Source organism: Silurus aristotelis (assembly GCF_946808225.1).
Source record: "Silurus aristotelis genome assembly, chromosome: 24".
NCBI classification, from domain to species: domain Eukaryota; kingdom Metazoa; phylum Chordata; class Actinopteri; order Siluriformes; family Siluridae; genus Silurus; species Silurus aristotelis.
The window spans coordinates 19,788,154-19,811,771 of NC_139597.1; the positions used below are offsets into that span (position 1 = coordinate 19,788,154).

General features: G+C 41.1%; 1 pseudogene across 1 annotated transcript in view; it reads right to left on the reverse strand.

Moving 5' to 3' along the window:
• Positions 1-5,538: 5,538 nt before the first annotated feature.
• LOC310719325 (voltage-dependent L-type calcium channel subunit alpha-1C pseudogene) overlaps positions 5,539-23,618 on the reverse strand; it is a 46,429-nt pseudogene continuing 28,349 nt past the window's right edge. Inside the window, exons 3-4 of the transcript XR_014538273.1 lie at positions 13,936-14,284; positions 5,539-5,740 (exon numbers count right to left, since the gene is read on the reverse strand). The product of XR_014538273.1 is annotated as a voltage-dependent L-type calcium channel subunit alpha-1C pseudogene (transcript). The remainder of the gene's footprint in view (positions 5,741-13,935; positions 14,285-23,618) is intronic.

Here is a 23,618-nt window from a genome sequence, read left to right on the forward strand (position 1 = left end):
CAGCCTAAACCCCAATCCTCTACAGCCTAAACCCTAACACCAATCCTCTACAGCCTAAACCCCAATCCTCTACAGCCTAAACCCAAACCCCAATCTTCTACAGCCTAAACCCCAATCCTCTACAGCCTAAACCCCAATGCTCTACAGCCTAAACCCAAACCCCAACCCTCTACAGCCTAAACCCCAATCCTTTACAGCCTAAACCCAAACCCCAATCCTCTACAGCCTAAACCCCAATCCTTTACAGCCTAAACCCAAACCCCAATCCTCTACAGCCTAAACCCCAATCCTCTACAGCGTAAACCCAAACCCCAATCCTTTACAGCCTAAAACCCAATCCTCTACAGCTTAAACCCCAATCCACTACAGCCTAAACCCTAACCCCAACACTCTACAGGCTAAACCCTAACCCCAATCCTCTACAGCCTAAACCCCAATCCTCTACAGCCTAAACCCTAACACCAATCCTCTACAGCCTAAACCCAAACCCCAATCCTCTACAGCCTAAACCCTAACACCAATCCACTACAGCCTAAACCCTAACACCAATCCTCTACAGCATAAACCCAAACCCCAATCCTCTACAGCCTAAACCCAAACACCAATCCTCTACAGCCTAAACCCCAATCCTTTACAGCCTAAACCCAAACCCCAATCCTCTACAGCCTAAACCCCAATCCTTTACAGCCTAAACCCAAACCCCAATCCTCTACAGCCTAAACCCCAATCCTTTACAGCCTAAACCCAAACCCCAATCCTCTACAGCCTAAACCCCAATCCTCTACAGCCTAAACCCAAACCTCAATCCTTTACAGCCTAAACCCCAATCCTCTACATCTTAAACCCCAATCCTCTACAGCCTAAACCCAAACCCCAATCCTCTACAGCATAAACCCAAACCCCAATCCTCTACAACCTAAACCCAAACACCAATCCTCTACAGCCTAAACCCTAACACCAATCCACTACAGCCTAAACACTAACCCCAACCCTCTACAGGCTAAACCCTAACACCAATCCTCTACAGCCTAAACCCCAATCCTCTACAGCCTAAACCCTAACACCAATCCTCTACAGCCTAAACCCAAACCCCAATCCTCTACAGCCTAAACCCTAACACCAATCCACTACAGCCTAAACCCAAACACCAATCCACTACAGCCTAAACCCCAATCCTCTACAGCATAAACCCCAATCCTCTACAGCCTAAACCCCAATCCTCTACAGCCTAAACCCTAACACCAATCCTCTACAGCCTAAACCCAAACCCCAATCCTCTACAGCCTAAACCCTAACACCAATCCACTACAGCCTAAACCCTAACACCAATCCACTACAGCCTAAACCCCAATCCTCTACAGCATAAACCCCAATCCTCTACAGCCTAAACCCAAACCCCAATCCTCTACAGCCTAAACCCCAATCCTCTACAGCATAAACCCCAATTCTCTACAGCCTAAACCCCAATCCTCTACAGCATAAACCCCAATCCTCTACAGCCTAAACCCAAAACCCCAATCCTCTACAGCCTAAACCCAAACCCCAATCCTCTACAGCCTAAACCCAAACCCCAATCCTCTACAGCCTAAACCCTAACACCAATCCACTACATCCTAAACCCTAACACCAATCCTCTACAGCCTAAACTCTAACCCCAATCCACTACAGCCTAAACCCCAATCCACTACAGCATAAACCCCAATACTCTACAGCCTAAACCCAAACCCCAATCCTCTACAGCCTAAACCCTAACACCAATCCTCTACAGCCTAAACCCTAACACCAATCTCCTCTACAGCCTAAACCCTAACCCTAATCCTCTACAGCCTAAACCCTAATCCTCTACAGCCTAAACCCTAACACCAATCCTCTACAGCCTAAACCCTAACCCTAATCCTTCACAGCCTAAATACTAACACCAATCCACTACAACCTAAACCCAAACCCCCTACAGTCTAAATCCTAATCCTAACTATAACCCTAATACTAACTCTAAACCCTACATGCATATCACACTGAATTAGACAAAAATATTAAAATGGGTTAAAATGAATCGAAGTCTTGCTGTGTGAACATCACATTACATTTCTGAGTTACTTCTTACGTCCATTTTCAGAGCTATTGGTCGTGAAATCCCACCACCCTCACCCTGCTACTCAGAACATCAGGATTAGACTAAAGCCAGTTTGTTGCCTTCTTACACACACCAGGCCAATTCTAAAGAAGCTAAACGCAGCCAAAGTGTTTCATCTGGAAAAACTACCTGAAACATCACCAATTATCTGTCATTCCTACAATAGCAAGTGTTACATTTGCTTTAACTCGGGAAGCAGCCTTCAGAAGAAGTTCCATCACAGATAGATGTTAGATGGTTCATGCCATCAGTGTGACAAAATGCACTTCCTTAGAAGATCCATAGACATTTCCAAAACATCAAGTCTATGAATGTGTGCAACAGGCATTCAAACCACCAGACTGCACACCTGAAATATAATAAATCATTTTCACTATAGTTTATATGCTCATGCTGCCACCTTGTGGTGCAGAATCACCAACTCACTGTTCATCATATTAATACTTTCATAATTCTTTTACATTACATGTACACAATATTACTGAGTTCCTGTATCACTACCAATAAAACATTATCATAACATTTCTTTTTAAAATAAGAGCAGTAGCATGTTGCTTAAAACACACACACACACACACACACACACACACACACACACACACACACACACATTTGAATGAAGTTTTAATAAATCTTCTTCTTCTTCTTCTTCTTCTTTCGGCTGCTTCCATTAGGGGGCGCCACAGCGGATCATCTGTCTCCATACCCCCTTGTCCTCTACATCTGCCTCTTTCACACCAACTACCTACATGTCTTCCCTCACCACATCCATAAACCTCCTCCTTGGTCTTCCTCTTTTCCTCCTTCCTGGTGTCTCCATCCTCAGCATTCTCCTACTGATATACCCCATGTCCCTCCTCTGCACATGTCCAAACCATCTCAATCACATCATACTGCTGCTCACAGATGGTCACCTCTTCTCTCAGCCTGGCTTCCACTACTCTTTCCCATAACTTCATGGTGTAACTGATCAACTTAATTCCCCTGTAGTTACTGCAGGTCTGCACATCTCCCTTATGCTTAAAGATCAGTACCAGCACACTCCTTCTCCATTCCTCAGGCATCTTCTCACCTTCCAAAATCCTGTTAAACAATCTGGTTATAAACTCCACTGCCATCTCTCCTAAACATCTCCATGCTTCTACCGGTATGTCATTTGGTCCAACCGACTTTCCACTCTTCATCCTCTTAATCACTGCTCTCACTTCCTCCTTACTAATCCTATCCACTTCCTGCTTTACTAACTCCACATCATCCACCATCTCCACATCATAAGTTTTAATAAATGAACATCTGAAATAAATGCGTGTTTGTGTACAGTTATACAATGATGATGCCACCTGGTGGTGTTATTTGGTATTTCACTGACACTGGTGTAAAGGAACGAATTACAAACACTCGTTACTGTAATACATTTTTTTTTTCAGGAATTGAGATACTTAATTAAGTCCTTTAAAAATTATGAACTTTACTGTTACTTGAACACATTTTAAGTTACTGCGCTTCTTCTCCTCCACCTGCTGTCGCTACTTTATCTCTTTATTTTTATCCTGTTAACTGTAATTGGCAAATTTAGCCGTCAATTTAGTTTAATCCTGGGAGAAGGAGAAGAAGAAGAAGGAGAAGAAGAAGGAGGTAAAGAAGATGGAGGAGGAGAAGAAAAAGGAGAAGAAGGAGGTGAAGGAGGAGGAGGAGGAGAAGAAGGAGGAGGAGAAGGAGAAAGTGTGGTGGATGTTTCAAATACAACACTTCAGCATCCTTGGCCACACCTAAAGAATCTTTCTGCAGTAAAGGTGAAGAAGGGAATTGTGTTATTTTCATGTTTCCTTTGTGTTGAATCGACCAGTTGAAATATCAGCATTCAAGAGGTTTTTCTCAAATTAAAAAAACATGCAGGTGAGTTTTAAACATCTGCTCAGTTTCATGTGTTAAATGTTAAATATAATAAATAAATAAAAGTCACATGACTGCAGTGCAGGTGTAAATGTGCAGTGTGTATTGGGAAAGTGTGTTCATGTAGACGTAATATGAGCGAGTGTGAATTAGAGATGTTTGGCAACCAAAATTATTCGGTCAAAAAACATAGTGAAAAGACGAAGTCACTTTTACTGAACAATGACGTTTTTAATGATGTGATTAAATGAGCGTTATTCATAAATACAGCAAACGTCTGCATGTGCCCTTTTACTCTACTAGAATAATCTACTATTTATAGTCATTCATTCTATTAAATCCATTATTATTTAAAAAGCAATAGAAATAAATGAATACGTTATAATTGTGTTTTTAAATGTATTGTAATAAAACTGTGTTTGAGTGCATGTTTATCACGGTGTAAAGGTTCCTGTTGCAGCATAATTTGATGTAACACACAAAAACAAAGGCTTCTAACCTCCGATTTATTCGATTGTGTTGCTCTACTGCATGTTGGTGCAACAGAATATTAGCGTCAAGTTTTAAAAATTGGATGAAATGAAAATGGAAATAAATTTAAAAAGCCTCATCTGTAAAACTGCGTTTCTTCTGAATGGTCCTGAAAGAATGCTGTTTGAGGAAATGGAGCTCCGCCCTGCGACTGTGACTGGCGTGTGGCAGCCATATTGCTTTTAAAATGTCAACATGTTTTAAGTATTTGAAATATCCTGCGATTAATTTAATAAACACATTTGAATTGAGGGCAAAGGAAAAATAATTCACTGTGGACATGAATACAATACATTCAAGAAAAATTGAATTGGAGAGAAGGAACTGCTGGATATTGTTGATGTGTGAAAAAGTAATGGCTGATTGTGACACCTTTAACCACAGTCACACACATCAGATTCCTAAAGATCAGTCTTTTTCATCAATGTGAAGAAATCTTTAAATGTTAGAGGTTGGGCAGTGGATGTATTACCTGACCACCAGATGGCGCTATAGTCACTGTGGCTTGGGAAAATGAGCCGGTTTTTCTGAAAGATCGTTCTGGGAACTGTACAGTATTTTACTGAATGATTTGTGTATTTATGTGATCAGTTTTTCCAGCAAAAACAACATTTACAACTGCCTAAACTACACCTAATTTCTACCCCCAAATCAATGCGTGTAGGTAAAGAGCGAGTAAACAGTCATTAAAGCTTTTGTAAAGTTAATAATGTATTTTATAATTCCCTGATGTTTAAAAGGTGAAAATGTGATTTTATGGATTAAACTAAATAGTGTTTTACGGTAAGTGCATGTACAGGAATTGAGCGATATCAATATAACGAGTGAGTGTATATTTATTTATATATATATATATATATATAAATAAAACAGTGAATTTCTACTTTCCGCAAAGAAACCTTTATAAGGTAATATAATATTTAAGAAACACCATTAAATCAACAAGTTCAGGGTTAATTCTAAACAAAACATCATCACCATTAGAGTGTTGATAAAGTGTCATTCAGCAGCCCAGACTTTAGTGTATTATAATAGCAGAATGAGTAATAAACAATATATTCCACTTTGTCTCTTACCAGATTGGAGTTGGTGGCATTGGAGTCATCCTCAGGGAAGGGGATGTAGACAGCTAAGGCAACACAGTTAGCAAATATAGTCATTAAAATGATGATTTCAAATGGTCTGGCGAAGTGTAGAGTTAAGGGTTAAAACTATTACAAAAGGTTATTAAACACAATATTAGCAATGGCTAACAGATGCTAAAAATGTGCTACCATATAAGAATCTAAAAATACACAAGATAATTAGATCACACACAACCTCAGACACTTCACCCATTAAATCTAAAACTATGTGGAATCTCAGACACCATGTTGTTGCAGTAACATTTCTCAGATAACATTTTTATTCGATGATTTCTGCATTATTGAATCAGTACAACATATTTTATATCCACATTCCCAAATCAAAAAACACATTAAAACACATTAAAAGCTCTCAGGTTAGAAACTTCACTTCCCAGAAAACACTGCAGCCTCTAAATATGACTGCAACTGATTCTAGAACACACACACACACACACACACACACACACACACACACACACACACACACACACACACACACACACACACACACACACACACACACACCTCCCACTCAGTTTCTTCTTGGAACTGATTGAGCAAATCACACACACACACACACACACACACACACACACACACACACACACACACACACACACACACTTGTTCCTTGTTGTTCTGCAGTGCTTGTTGGTGGTGGTGGCTGCTGCGAAGCCAAGTTGGTTTTGTTTGCTGTGTTTGTGGCAGGAAAGGTAATGAAAGCTGCAGGATTTAGAACTTTAGAACTCAGACTTGTTCATGTTATTACTGCTCACTGCTCTTTATAGGGTTTTAATGTGGAATTTAACTTTATTATTTTGATTTCCAGGATTTCTAGGCACATGGCAAAAAAGTGCCTTTCTAACATGTCTTGCTTGTGCATAGGTTTGTTGCACAGTCATTTCTATTGTGTTAACAGTTGGACACAGTCATCAGCAGGTCAGTTAAAATAATTCATTGTGTGCCATTGTGAATGTCTTATAACCACATTGTGTACTGTTATACACACCATAAACCCTTCTTTAAAAAAGAGACAAAGTACTGACATAAGAGCTGTTCCTAAATGTTTCATGCAATGATCACAGGATAAGCCCTGGACACACCTCAACTCTGACCACAACAAGCAGTAACTGAACAACACTACAGACAAAAACAACACACAATACTGTCAGGTGCTAAACAAACTGTACAACTACTGTACAAGTAGGAATAAGATCTAAAACACCAACTCATACACCACCCCAGTTATCAGATACCAGATATGAATGAACAAGAAGCATTCACCAACAGCAAAGCAGGAAGGAGGTTCCTTTGAGATGAACTGTGCCACAAAGGCACCTTTGGATGTGACGACCCTCATCATTGGTAGACTAAGGAACACTGTGACGTTTTACACAGTCAGGGGCCGTGTAATGACTCAACAATGCAGAATAAATAATCATCTGTGTAGCGTGTGCACTTATTTACTGCAGTGTAGCGTGTGTACTTATTTACTACAGTGTAGCGTGTGTACATATTTACTGCAGTGTAGTGTGTGTACTTATTTACTACAGTGTAGCGTGTGTACATATTTACTGCAGTGTAGCGTGTGTACTTATTTACTACAGTGTAGCGTGTGTACATATTTACTGCAGTGTAGCATGTGTACTTATTTACTACAGTGTAGCGTGTGTACATATTTACTGCAGTGTAGCATGTGTACTTATTTACTACAGTGTAGCGTGTGTACTTATTTACTGCAGTGTAGCATGTGTACTTATTTACTACAGTGTAGCGTGTGTACATATTTACTGCAGTGTAGCGTGTGTACTTATTTACTGCAGTGTAGCGTGTGTACTTATTTACTTCAGTGCAGAGTGTGTACTTATTTACTACAGTGTAGAGTGTGTACTTATTTACTACAGTGTAGAGTGTGTACATATTTACTACAGTGTAGAGTGTGTATTTATTTACTACAGTGTAGAGTGTGTACTTATTTACTACAGTGTAGAGTGTGTACTTATTTACTGCAGTGTAGCGTGTGTACTTATTTACTTCAGTGTAGCGTGTGTACTTATTTACTACAGTGTAGCGTGTGTACTTATTTACTACAGTGTAGAGTGTGTACTTATTTACTACAGTGTAGAGTGTGTACTTATTTACTGCAGTGTAGCGTGTGTACTTATATACTGCAGTGTAGCATGTTTACTTATTTACTGCAGTGTAGCGTGTGTACTTATTTACTGCAGTGTAGCGTGTGTACTTATTTACTGCAGTGTAGCCTGTGTACTTATTTACTGCAGTGTAGCTTGTGTACTTATTTACTACAGTGTAGAGTGTGTACATATTTACTACAGTGTAGCTTGTGTACTTATTTACTACAGTGTAGAGTGTGTACTTATTTACTACAGTGTAGCCTGTGTACTTATTTACTGCAGTGTAGCCTGTGTACTTATTTACTGCAGTCTAGCCTGTGTACTTATTTACTGCAGTCTAGCCTGTGTACTTATTTACTACAGTGTAGCGTGTGTACTTATTTACTACAGTGTAGCGTGTGTACTTATTTACTGCAGTGTAGCGTGTACTTATTTACTACAGTGTAGCGTGTGTACTTATTTACTGCAGTGTAGCCTGTGTACTTATTTACTACAGTGTAGCGTGTGTACTTATTTACTACAGTGTGGAGTGTGTACTTATTTACTACAGTGTAGCGTGTGTATTTATTTACTACAGTGTAGAGTGTGTACTTATTTATTGCAGTGTAGCGTGTGTAATTATTTACTGCAGTGTAGCGTGTGTACTTATTTACTACAGTGTAGCATGTGTATTTATTTACTGCAGTGTAGCGTGTGTACTTATTTACTGCAGTGTAGCGTGTGTACTTATTTACTAGTGTAGCGTGTGTACTTATTTACTGCAGTGTAGAGTGTGTACTTATTTACTGCAGTGTCGCGTGTGTACTTATTCACTACAGTGTAGCGTGTGTACTTATTTACTACAGTGTAGCGTGTGTACTTATTTACTACAGTGTAGAGTGTGTACTTATTTACTAGTGTAGCGTGTGTACTTATTTACTGCAGTGTAGGGTGTACTTATTTACTACAGTGTAGCGTGTGTACTTATTTACTGCAGTGTAGCCTGTGTACTTATTTACTGCAGTGTAGCCTGTGTACTTATTTACTACAGTGTAGCGTGTGTACTTATTTACTACAGTGTAGAGTGTGTACTTATTTACTACAGTGTGGAGTGTGTACTTATTTACTACAGTGTAGCGTGTGTATTTATTTACTACAGTGTAGAGTGTGTACTTATTTATTGCAGTGTAGCGTGTGTAATTATTTACTGCAGTGTAGCGTGTGTACTTATTTACTGCAGTGTAGAGTGTGTACTTATTTACTGCAGTGTCGCGTGTGTACTTATTTACTGTAGTGTCGCGTGTGTACTTATTTACTGCAGTGTAGAGTGTGTACTTATTTACTGCAGTGTAGCGTGTGTACTTATTTACTGCAGTGTAGTGTGTAGGAGGAAGACGTCTACAGAGACAGCAGGGAAAGGAGAAGTGTAGGAGAGTAGAGGTTCGGGTTGGTACTTTAAATGTTGGTACTATGACTGGTAAAGGGAGAGAGGGAGCTGATATGATGGAGAGGAGAAAGGTAGATATGCTGTGTGTTCAGGAGACCAAGTGGAAAGGGAGTAAGGCCAGGAACATTGGAGGTGGGTTTAAACTGTTTTATCATGGTGTGGATGGAAAGAGAAATGGTGTAGGGGTGATTCTGAAGGAAGAGTACAGTAAGAGTGTAGTGGAGGTGAAGAGAGTTTCTGATAGGGTGATGATCGTGAAGGTGGAGGTTGAAGGGATGATGATGAATGTCATCAGTGCCTATGCTCCACAAGTCGGCTGTAAGATGGAGGAGAAGGAAAGATTCTGGAATGAGTTAGATGAAGTGGTAGAAGGTGTACCTAGAAATGAAAGATTGGTGATTGGGGCAGACTTTAATGGGCATGTAGGTGAAGGGAACAGAGGTGATGGAGGTGATGGTAGGTATGGTTTTAAGGAGAGGAATGTGGAAGGGCAGATGGTGGTAGATTTTGCTAAAAGGATGGAAATGGCAGTGGTGAACACGTATTTTAAGAAGAAGGAGGATCATAGGGTGACCTATAAGAGTGGAGGAAGGTGCACACAGGTGGACTATGTTCTATGTAGGAGATGCAACCTGAAGGAGATTGGAGACTGTAAGGTGTTGGCGGGGGACAGTGTAGCTAGACAGCATCGGATGGTGGTCTGTAGGATGGTTTTGGAGGCGAAGAAGAAGAGGAGGAGAGTGAGGACTGAAAGAAGAATAAGATGGTGGAAACTGAAGGAGGAAGACTGTAGTGTGAGGTTCAGGGAAGAGGTCAGACAGGGGCTTTGTGGGGGTGAAAAGGTGCTGGATGATTGGGAAACTACTGCAGGAGTGATGAGGGAGGCAGCTACAAAGATACTTGGTATGACATCTGGAAATAGAAAGGAAGAGAAAGAGACGTAGTGGTGGAATGAGGAAGTGCAGGAGAGCATAAGGGGAAAGAGGTTAACAAAACAGAAGTGGGATCGACAGGGTGATGAGAAAAGTAGGCAGGAGTACAAGGAGATGCGGCAGCAGGTAAAGAGAGATGTGGCAAAAGCCAAGGAAAAGGCATACGAGGAGCTGTAGGAGAAGTTGAACACTAAGGAAGGAGAAAAGGATTCATACCGAATGGCCAGGCAGAGAGATCGAGCTGGGAAGGATGTGTTGCAAGTTAGAGCAATAAAGGATGGAGATGGAAATGTGTTGACTAGTGAGGAGAGTGTGTTGAGAAGATGAAGGGAGTATTTTATGCAGCTGATGAATGAGGAAAATGAGAGAGAGAGAAGGTTGGATGATGTGGAGTTAGTAAAGCAGGAAGTGGATAGGATTAGTAAGGAGGAAGTGAGAGCAGCGATTAAGAGGATGAAGAATGGAAAGTCGGTTGGACCAGATGACATACCGGTAGAAGCATGGAGATGTTTAGGAGAGATGCAGTGGAGTTTTTAACCAGATTGTTTAACAAGATTCTGGAAGGTGAGAGGATGCCTGAGGAATGGAGAAGGAGTGTGCTGGTACCGATCTTTAAGCATAAGGGAGATGTGCAGACCTGCAGTAACTACAGGGGAATTAAGTTGATCAGTCACACCATGAAGTTATGGGAAAGAGTAGTGGAAGCCAGGCTGAGAGAAGAGGTGACCATCTGTGAGCAACAGTATGGTTTCATGCCGAGGAAGAGCACCACAGACGCATTATTTGCTTTGAGAACGTTGATGGAGAAGTATAGAGAAGGACAGAAGGAGTTGCATTGTGTATTTGTGGATTTAGAGAAAGCGTACGACAGAGTGCCGAGAGAGGAGTTGTGGTATTGTATAAGGAAGTCAGGTGTGTCAGAGAAGTACGTGAGGGTGGTGCAGGACATGTATGAGGACAGTGTGACAGCAGTGAAGTGTGCAGTAGGAACGACAGACTGGTTCAAGGTGAAGGTTGGACTGCATCAAGGATCGGCCCTGAGCCCTTTCCTGTTTGCAGTGGTGATGGACAGGTTGACGGACGAGGTCAGACAGAAGTCTCCCTGGACTAGATGTTTGCGGATGATATTGTGATTTGTGGTGAGAGTAGTGAGCAGGTTGAGAAGAGCCTGGAGAGGTGGAGGTACGCGCTGGAGAGAAGGGGAATGAAAGTCAGTAGGAGTAAGACAGATTACATGTGTGTGAATGAGAGGGAGGGCAGTGGAGTGGTGCGGTTGCAGGGAGAAGAGGTGGAGAAGGTGGAGGAGTTCAGGTACCTGGGGTCAACAGTGCAAAGTAATGAAGAGTGTGTTCAAGAAGTAAAGAAAAGAGTGCAGGCAGGGTGGAGTGGGTGGAGAAGAGTGATAGCAGGAGTGATTTGTGATAGAAGAGTATCTGCAAGAATGAAAGGAAAAGTTTATAGGGCTGTGGTGAGACCTGAGATGTTGTATGGATTAGAGACAGTGGCATTGAGTAAAAGACAGGAGGTGGAGCTGGAGGTAGCAGAGCTGAAGATGTTAAGGTTTTCGTTGGGAGTGACGAGGATGGACAGGATTAGAAATGAGTTTATTAGAGGGACAGCACATGTAGGATGTTTTGGTGACAAGGTGAGGGAGGCGAGATTGAGATGGTTTGGACATCTGCAGAGAAGGGACATGGGGTATATTGGTAGGAGAATGCTGAGGATGGAGCCACCAGGTAGGAGGAAAAGAGGAAGACCAAGGAGGAGGTTTATGGATGTGGTGAGGGAAGACATGCAGGTAGTTGGTGTGAAAGAGGCAGATGTAGAGGACAGGGTGGTATGGAGACGGATGATCCGCTGTGGCGCCCCCTAATGGGAGCAGCCGAAAGAAAAAGAAGAAGAAGAAGTAGAGTGTGTACTTATTTACTGCAGTGTAGCGTGTGTACTTATTTACTACAGTGTAGCGTGTGTACTTATTTACTGCAGTGTAGCGTGTGTACTTATTTATGTACATTTGTAGCACAATGCCAGAAAAGAAAGCTCTGCATGAGGTCACCAGTAGCTCTCTGATAAAATAGCATCTTTGTAAAAGATTTACAGATGACACTTTCTGAGGAAGGAAAGCAAACTGAGGATCATTTTCCACAGACCCACAAGTTTTTCACTTTCCCTTTTGAACTAGAAATTTGCTTCACACACTCCAAATAAGTGAGCAAGCTGGTGAAATCCTCACCAAACTGATTAACAGGAAAAGTAATCGAACCTTGTTCAGAACAAAGGTTCTGAACAAGGTTCTCTATGTTCAGAACAAAGGTTTCTACTCCACTCTAACCTTAAACTTTACTTCCAAAATCTCAGAAAATAACCACAAACACCACAAACAGAAAAATATACATGCCCCAATACCTAGAGCGTAAACTACACTCTCTCTCTCAGCATGTTTTTTTTCTAAAAGAGTGAGAAAAATGGTCTGTCAGAATTTGTATCCTGCAGTGGTACAGCAGAACAGAAATTCATCCAGACAAAGACTTTTTCATTCTTCATCTATCAGCCCACACCCACCAAAGAGCTGACATTACCCTTGATTCCACAATGGCTCTCTACTGGTTGGAAATCTTTGCACAGGAACTCATTTTGCAGACTGATAGTTTTTTACCGCAGGAGTGTTAGAACCCCAGCACACAGGACATGTATGATGTGAAAAAATACCTTAATGTTTACACCTGCCAAGCTCCCCAGGACGCTGAAGTAGGATCACCCTTTTGAGTTGAAGTGCCTCTCAAACCCAGACAAAAGAGACCTGCATAACTCCTGACCTTGTGACTGAACTCAGGGTTTTACGTGATGCTATTTGTCTCAAACCCGTGTCTGTACCTTCTTATTGATTTTGTAGTCTGTTAAATTTGCCACTTTAAAGAAGAACCCTTCTGTGTCCAGCACACGTATTGAGGCCTGTTTGATCTGCACTAATGCACAAAGAATGAACAATGTCTCTCTAAGAAGAGTTTTGGGCCACCAGATAAAAAACATTTTTATTATAAAAAATAGTATTTATTTCTTTATGTTTATCTATTTTGAGGTATCTGTGTTCATCTGTACATGTGCATATCAATAAATACACAGTTATCAGAAGTAAAAAGCTGAGAACCTCAACAATGATGAAACTGTAATGAATGGACATTTGGTGTTTCTCAGATGAGGATGGGTTCCTTTTAAAGTCTAGTTCCTACAAAGGTTTCTTCATCCTACACTCTCAGAGAGTTTTTCCTTCACCACTGTCACCACTGATCCACTCATTAGGGATAAAATTATAGAAACTTAATTATCTATATATTTCTCTGTAAAGCTGCTTTGGGACAATGTCCACTGCTGAATGCTGAACGTCATTAAACTAACAGATCCATCCTATTTTCTTTGTTGGACATTTACGCTCTGCCTTTAGAATTTCAAAGGAATTACAGGAGTTAAGTAGTGTGTTTGTTCAGAACCTACTCAGTTCATTTCTGGTTTTTAAATAATGTACTCAGCAAGCACTTCTGACTGATAGCTGTGAAACATTTATTTCAAATGTTCTTCAGGTGTTGTTAAAACTGGATCCACATCTCTCGATTTCTTGTCAATCATGCCATTAACGCTAGTCAGATTATGGAGGGAAACGTTTCACACCAGCATTAAGCAGCAGTTTGCCCCATTTGCTATCATCTATATTAGAATGTTATGTTGAACATACTGAACCTATTTCATGTCTGAAGGATACTTCCACTCCACAATGTTGATGCAGGCTCGTCTGAGGGGGTTTTTGAGGGTAAGGCAGAGGAGGGAGTGTGGGGGCCGTGTGGCCACTGTGCTCGTCGGTTTCTTGGGTTTGCAGTAGTGCTGACGCTGTTGCTGTGTAGAACTTGCTGTGGAGATGGGTGCTGCTGCACTCCGGATCAGCTTGGCCTGACGTGCTGCATCGATAGCTGCCTGCCAGCTGAGGGCGGCATTAGGCGTTGGGATGTGTTCTGGTGCCAGACCTACCATGCCACCTTTGCTAACACTAACACTGTGCTCCTGCTCACTTACATTGGACACCATAACCAGAGATGGGCTGGTGTAGTTAGAACCTGCACAGGAAAGAGAGGGGATGTATATTTAACAAGACTAAAAAAACAATCACAGCAATAGTTAAAACTCATAAGGTGTTTTACACACACACACACACACACACACACACACACACACACACACACACACACAGAGTCAATCCTCTCTATAAAGCTTTCTCCAGCATCACAGAGACCCTGGGGTTAAGGTCAGGACTCTGTGGAGGCCAATTCATGTGGGAAAGGGTTTCTCATGCTCCATGATCCATTCTGTTGCTTTCTAAACCTAATGAACCTAATGAAACTGATGATGATGATGATGATGATGAGGAGGATAACCAGTTTATTAAGTACATTCAGGTGGCTTTCCTGAGGTTACACAGATGTTTAGCCATGCAAGATTGAGATGGTTTGGACATGTGCAGAGGAGGGACATGGGGTATATCAGTAGGAGAATGCTGAGGATGGAGACACCAGGAAGGAGGAAAAGAGGAAGACCAAGGAGGAGGTTTATGGATGTGGTGAGGGAAGACATGCAGGTAGTTGGGTTGAAAGAGGCAGATGTAGAGGACAGGGGGGTATGGAGACGGATGGTCCGCTGTGGCGCCCCCTAATGGGAGCAGCCGAAAGAAGAAGAAGAAGAAGAAGAAGAATGTTTAGCCATAATCCTGTAAATCTTACATTACTATTAAACAGAGCCATGAGTCAATGTAAAACTTTTTTATGATGTGACCAAGTATTTTAAAGACCTCTGATCACAGTCATTAAGGGTTTTAGACTATAATTCTTCTGTAAATTGGCAGCTTGGCACCGTCCAGCTTTTTCTAATGTGTTGAACATTTCTTAACACAATTACACTGAATTCTCTTCAGTTCTGCTTTGCTTGATGCAGGCCAATAATTTCCTCCTTCTGACCCACATGTTTTTTTTCCCACGACCAGAAGACATGTCTCCCCAAAGCTACACACTGCAGCAGTTAAGGTCAAAACATTATTTCCTGTTGAAACATACTAATAATCCAATCACAAGCCACAGTTTATTTCAATTCAAACACTGATCACTTTTAGTCACGGAACCTATAAACAAGTCAGAACGTACAACCTGCAAACATTTTGATTCAAAATCTTTTCACAATTTTATCCATAAGACAAAACATTTAAAGAAATCAGATGGAAAAGCTTTTCCATGCTGACTTTAAATATTATTTTCATTCCCGATTCTTCCTGTTCACTGATTTGTTGTTAAAGATCGTAGAAAGCTTACAATTTCTATAGAAAGCAATTAAACTCAGTTAAGACGTGTTAAACCTGTAGGTCACTCTGGCTTTATTCTCCACCACCTTTATTTTTTACCTCAAGCTTTGTTTAGGTAACAGTATATTATACATCAGTTCATCATAATGAATGAATAAATAAAATCTGTGTTTGTTCCTGTTATGAAGGGTGTAAATGGGTTCACTTCTCATACCCCAGTGTGGGAGAACAGCTTTGCTCTGGACCTACTGTCCTCAAACAAGATTAATCTTCCACTCAGGAGATTACAGCATCCTCTCTCTCTCTCTCTCTCTCTCTCTCTCTCTCTCTCTCTCTCTCTCCCCATCTCTCTCTCTCTCTCTCTCCCCATCTCTCTCTCTCTCAGTCCTTTACAGTATTTTATTCTCCTCTCCTTTCTTGTCCTCTGGTCCCCTTGTTGCCTCTCTTGGTCTCATTCTCATCTGCCTTGTACCTTCCATAGCCAAGAAATAATTAACTGCTCTAAGTAAAATCAATTATGTTAATTAGTTCAGCAGAGCTATTCTGGAGAGTTGGAGCCTGGAAGGAGAAAGAGATGGAAAGTTGTGTGATATTCAGGTACATGCTTGTTCTTGGTAGACAAATATGCATCCCAATGAGGTTTTCTGCAGTTGTATCCTGTCCACCTGATTGTTTATTGTTTGTTGTGAGTTCTTTTCTGCTCATTATGGTTATAAAGATAGGTTTTTGAGTAAGCACAGACGTCTGGTGCTTTTCCTCTGATCTCTTTCTCGTCTATCCATTTCTGACACAGACCCGTTGTTTATCTCACCATTCTGTACAACCCAAATACTGTTGTGCTTAAATAATGCAGGAGATGAACAATCTCCAGGCATCCATCCTCAACCATCTCTCTCTCTCTCTCTCTCTCTCTCTCTCTCTCTCTCTCTCTCTTTCTCTCTCATTAAAAATAAAAATCTTTGTAATTCCATGTATTTATGTGTATATACAAAAATCAGCCATAACAATTAAAACCAGCTGAATAATATTGTGCACTTTGTTCTTGTACCACCAAAAAAACTCTGAGGTGTCATGACCTGGAATCCACAAGATCTCTGAACATGTGCTGCTCATGACACTAAACCGTTATCAGCAAATGATTCATCAGAAAAAAATTATTCATCAGACCAGGTCACCTTTAGCACAGCAGTTCTGAATGAAATGTATCAATCAGGATTTCGGCCTCATCATAGCACAGAGACGGCGCTAGTTAAGGTGGCCTCTGATCAGGGTTTTGTCTCCTTACTTGTTTTGCTCGACCTCAGTGCAGCTTTTCACACCATTGATCATAATCTCCTGCTTGCTAGACTTGAGAACTTTGTTGGAATAAAGGGAACGGCTCTCTCTTGGCTCAGTTCTTATTTGACTGATCGCTATCAGTTTGTTGATGTAAATGGTGAGTTCTCCACACTCTCTGAGGTAAAGTTTGGTGTTCCTCAAGGATCTGTCTTAGGCCCAATGATTTTCTCTTTATATCTGCTGCCTCTGGGTGAAATTATTCATAAACATGGGATTCGCTTCCATTGCTATGCTGATGATACACAGCTGTATATTTCAGCAAAGCCAGATGAGAGAGATCAGCTTAACAATGTTGAGGAGTGTATAAAGGACATTAGACAGTGGATGCTCGATAACTTTCTTCTGCTCAACTCAGATAAGACAGAAGTACGTTTACTAGGACCACATGCAGCTAGAAGTAAACTTTCTTAATTCCATAGCATCTCTGGATGGTGTTTCTGTTTCAGTGTGTACAGCAGTCAAAGACCTCGGTGTGATTATTGACCCGAGTCTTTCCTTTGAGGCTCACGTGAATAATATCACCAGGATCTCCTTCTTTCACCTTAGAAATATTGCTAAAATTAGAAATATGATGTCGTTACAGGATGCAGAAAAACTAGTAGATGCTTTTGTAACATCTAGGACATTCGGTGGCACCCAGATGAGGATGGGTTCCCTCTTGAGTCTGGTTCCTCTTAAGGTTTCTTCCTTATGCCATCTCAGGGAGTTTTTCCTTCACCACAGTCTCCACCGACTTGTTCATCAGGGACAAACTTACCTTATAAAGAACATATTCATTTTTAATCACCACATTATCTGTGTTAAGCTTCCCTGAGATAATGTTCATTGTTAAAAGCGCTTTACAAATAAACATGAATTGAATTGAATTGAACCTTTATCCATTGCTCCATATTCTAGTTCTGAAGCTACTGTAGCTCTTTTGTGGAATCAAACCAGATTGTCCAGCGTTTGCTCCTCATGCACATCAATAAGCCTCGAGCATCCATGACCCTGTCACTGGTTCTCCTTCTTTAGAGCACTTTTGGTACTTTAGGCACTAACCCCTGAGATGGCCTCCATAACACCTGCTGTTTTGGTGAAGTTCTGACCCAGATGCCGGACATGTTCCCTGTTAAAGTCACTCAGATCCTTATACTTGCCCATTTTTCCTGCTTCCAACACCTCAAGCACCGTGTGTGTGTGTGTGTGTGTGTGTGTGTGTGTGTGTGTGTGTGTGTGTGTGTGTGTGTGTGTGTGTGTGTGTGTGTGGACCGAAAATCGACAGATGAAGAAAATTTTGATTTATTTTGTACATAAAAGTGAATAATTCCCATGAAATGTGAGTGTAGGAGAGCGTTCGGTTCGGGGAAGGAGGAACAGTGGATTTATTTTTAATATTCTATCACACTTTCTCACACACACATACGTGTCTCTCTCTCTCTCTCTCTCTCTCTCTCTCTCTCTCTCTCTCTCGCCATTCTCTCACTCCAATTATCCTTTTCCCCTCTCACTGAAAAAGAGAATACGGATTAGACAAATTCCCAACAGGTGTGTGACTTTCACCTCCAGCCTCGTCCCTCATTCACAAACCGACAATCGGCCACGCTGCTGCCACGCTGCTGCCACAGCGTACCTGCATTAAGCCGTATGATTTTATTAAAGCTTAAATGTCCGGTGTAATTCTCAGAACTGTAACATTTGTAGTGAATATATAAAAATACGGTAGGGGTTTTGATATTTATGTGCAACAAAAACTGCAATTTGATAATCTAAAGAAAAAGGGCTGTTTATGATTTTTATCTGCTACATTTATTTACTCCAAAAGTTTCTCAGAGTGTAATACAGCACATTTCCAAGTTCTGTAGGTTTCCATGTCAACCTGTAAGTTATTTTTGGAAGCATTTTTGTTGCAGTGAGCAGCTTGGAGAATCATACATGTACAGACACGCCTCATCAGATTCTCTTCTGAAATACTTCTAAAACTCTTTCTATGCAAATCTTATTTTAATAAATACTTCAAACGTAAATTGTGACTCATCTGTACTTCAGTCTGCAGCAAATGGTGAATGACATCATGCATCTACATTACACCATGCAAACATGTTGCTGTATTTCTGAGGACCGTACAGGACCAATGTTCATGCAGCTACAAGCAAACTCATTACGTAATGCATGTTTCCTCTAAAAATACTTCATGCCACTGCATCATTGTACTGCTGTTCTGCATCACAGACAGTTGAATGGAGCTCTGTAATAGACAGGGAAGGAGAGGACATGTCACCCCACTCACCCAGGCCAGATCTGTCCTTCAGGATACTGGGATTTTCACAATATGATTGATTATGATTAGGAGTGAAAACTGGGGCACTGTGAAATCCCACAAAAGTCAAGAGGAAAAACAAAGTAAGAAGCTTGGAGTAAATGTAAAGCATACCTAACATTCAGTTTAGTGTACTTCCTGTTATGGTGGGCTTTTAGTTGAAGGGCCTCAAAACAGATTTGTGTGAAAAGAAAATGATCAGCTGATAGATCTTCTCAGATCAGACTTTAGAAAACAGCAGAATTAAAAAAGGTCATAAATGCTCTGAACCCTGCAAGTGACATTTTATAGATATTTTACCACCTTTGTGTTTTCCCACACAGCTGTTACCACCACACAGCTGTTACCTCCACCCAGATGTTACCTACACCCAGATGTTACCTCCACACAAATGTTACCTACACCCAGCTGTTACCTCCACACAGATGTTACCTCCACACAGCCGTTACCTCCACACAGCTGTTACCTCCACCAGATGATAATTCCATCCAGATGTTACCTTCACACAGCTGTTACCTCTACACAGATGATAATTCCAAACAGATGTTACCTTCACAGAGATGTTAATTCTATACAGATGTTAATTCCATCCAGATGTTACCTTCACACAGCTGTTACCTCCACACAGAAGATAAATCCAAACAGATGTTACCTCCACACAGATGTTAATTCTATACAGATGTTAATTCCACACATGTTACCTCCACACAGATGTTAATTATATACAGATGCTAATACCACACAGCTGTTACCTCCTCACAGATGTTAATTCCACAAATCTGTTACCTCCACATATATTTGACTTTCACACATTTGTTAATTTCACAGAAATGTTACGTACACACACATCACAACTATAATACTACACACCTATGCCATTATACACATGTACACCTGTACCACATTACACCTGTACACTTGTACCTCTATACACCTGTACCACTATACACCTGTACAACTATACACCTGTACCACTAGTCACCTGTACAACTAAACACCTGTACAACTATACACCTGTACCACATTACACCTGTACAACTACACACCTGTACAACTATACACGTCCCACTGTAAATCTGTACCATTATACACCTGTACCACATTACACCTGTACCACTATACACCTGTACCACTATACACCTGTACCACTAGTCACCTGTACAACTATACACCTGTACCACATTACACCTGTACAACTATACACCTGTACCACATTACACCTGTACAACTACACACCTGTACAACTATACATGTCCCACTGTAAATCTGTACCATTATACACCTGTACCACATTACACCTGTACCACTATACACCTGTACCACTATACACCTGTACCACTATACACCTGTACCACTATACACCTGTACCACTAGTCACCTGTACAACTATACACCTGTACCACATTACACCTGTACAACTATACACCTGTACCACATTACACCTGTACCACATTACACCTGTACCACTAGTCACCTGTCCCACTATACACCTGTACAACTATACACATGTCCCACTGTAAATATGTACCATTATACATCTGTACCACATTACACCTGTACCACATTACACCTGTACCACTGTACACCTGTACACTTACTCAGTCCTGTTATTTCCAATCGGCCAGCTGAGGCAGCAGCACAATGCTTAAAATCATAAGACTGTAAAATTGCGAGTTTTGGATTGTGTTGGCTTTAACATGTGATGTGACCAGGATGATGTTTGTGTGGAGGATCTGTGCATATTGTAAAAACAACAAACCATTTAGTGAGCAGCTGTTTGGTGGGAATGAATGTGTTATTGATTAGAAAGGTCACAGAAGAACTGGCAGACTGAAGCTAACAGGAAATACAATACATGTAAGACAGAGTCTGAGGATACAGTGAGGAAATCCAATGCAAAATAGCTGGTACACTGCAGCCTTCACAACACTATAAACCCTAAACCCACTACACTACCCAGATCTTACACACACACACACACACACACACACACACACACACACACACACACACACACATACATAAACACACACACATGTATGCACTACATACGCTCCTAGCCTAGCAAGGTGCTGTAGTGAACAACAAACCAGACTTCCTCTAAACTCTGAACGGCAGGAAGTACAGGCCAAAGTCTCGCAGGTGGTTATGTAGCTGCTACTGAGCCCATCAAACATACCTAAATTAATACTGGGAGATCAGAAGTACAAATAATAATGACGTTATTGACATCTGTATGTTGGAGAAACCTGCTCAAGTGTTATAAACAGAAAAACACAGCCATGGTTCAACATTCCAATGAATGACATATATTACATTATCAGCTTAAATTCCAGGAAGTTAAAGTAGGAAATATTGTTTACCAGGATATGAAACAGACTTTTGTGATGTTTCATTGTATATCAGGGTGAATTTACTTATGTCAAGATTCATTCTTAAAATGAAGATATTTAAGAACTCACACTGTAGTGTCCAGTCCCCTTCCCCGTACAGGGTTTGTTTCGTATCACTAATCTACACAGTGGTGAGGAAAGATAATTCAGGGCATTAACCTGGTGTCAGACCTGGTGTGATGATGTGCTTTTATACAGGAGTTTTAAGGCAGCTTTGAGAAAGAAAGCGAGTCTGATCTCCAGGGAGGTGATCTAATATATGTACGAAGCCTACATATCAGACTTGGCCTAGATAGGAAGATGAGTCTGGAGATAGATTTACTCTTATTTCATTTTTGCTTATTACCAAAGAAAAGGAACCGTGTTGCAGAGACTCTTCAGTCTTTCACATGAACTTGACACCACAAAGACTTCAGCAGATCATCATAAAAACCTGCTCATGCAGGAGGAGATGTTTTTTAATCTTCATAAAACATAAAAGCTTTTGGTGCACCTAAACTCTAATTCCTGACATAATAAGTTATTTTCCAGATGAAAGTATTCAGTATGGATTAGTGGAGATGTTCACCAGGGCATCTGCAATAATCACAAACTTCTTCTGTTCATTAATTTGGTGCCAATAAAGATTCCCAGAGTAGCTGATTAGATATATACTAATACTGATTAGGGTTGAGATTAGAGGCATCACCACACACACACACACACACACACACACACACACACACACACACACGAGTTACAGTAGGCTCAGGGATAACGTGTCACAAACAGCTGTTTTCTGTTTCACAAATTAACATATAAATTCCTTTCTTTCACTCAGACTCTCTTTTATCTGTGTTCTGAGGACATTCTGAGGACATTCTGAGGACATTCTGAGGATGTTTCACGGATGACCAGCAGCTGCTGATGAGACAGAAACACGTGAGAGAAAATACTCCTCTAAGTAGCAGTGTGTCATTATGGCCTGCCTTTTGGTACATGTGAACTTTTGGAGCTTTAAGAGTTTAAATCATTTCAGGTGAATGATCTGAGTTCAGAAATAATATAATATAATATAATATAATATAATATAATATAATATAATATAATATAATATAATATAATATAATATAATATATCTTCTTTCGGCTTCTCCCATTAGGGGGCGCCACAGCGGATCATTTGTCTCCATACCCCCCTGTCCCCCACATCTGCCTCTTTCACACCAACTACCTGCATGTCTTCCCTCACTACATCCATAAACCTCCTCCTTGTTCTTCCGCTTTTCCTCCTTCCTGGTGGCTCCATCCTCAGCATTCTCCTACTGATATACCCCATGTCCCTCTACATGTGAACACATTTCTATCTCCATCCTTTATTGCTCTAACTTGCAGCACATCCTTCCCAGCTCGGTCCCTCTGCCTGGACAATCGCTACAAATCCTTTTCTCCTTCCTCAGTGTCCAACTTCTCCTACAGCTCCTCATATGCCTTTTCCTTGGCTTTCGTCACGTCACTCTTCACCTGCTGCTGCATCTCCTTGTTCTCCTGCCTACTTTTCTCATCACTCTGTCGATCCCAATTCTGTTTCTCCAACCTTTTTCCCCTTATGCTCTCCTGCACTTCCTCATTCCACCACCACATCTCTTTGTCTTCCTTTCTATTTCCAGATGTCACACCAAGTACTTTTCCAACAGTCTCCCTCATCACTCCTGCAGTAGTTCCACTATCATCCAGCACCTCTTCACCACCACCAAGCCCCTGTCTGACCTCTTCCCTGAACCTCACACTACACTCTTCCTCCTTCAGCTTCCACCATCTTATTCTTATTTCAGTCCTCACTCTCCTCCTCTTCTTCTTCACCTCCAAAACCATCCTACAGACCACCATCTGATGCTGTCTAGCTACACTGTCCCCCGCCAACACCTTACAGTCTCCAATCTCCTTCAGGTTGCATCTCCTACATAGAACATAGTCCACCTGTGTGCACCTTCCTCCACTCTTATACGTCACCCTGTGATCCTCCTTCTTCTTAAAATACGTGTTCACCACTGCCATTTCCATCCTTTTAGCAAAATCTACCACCATCTGCCC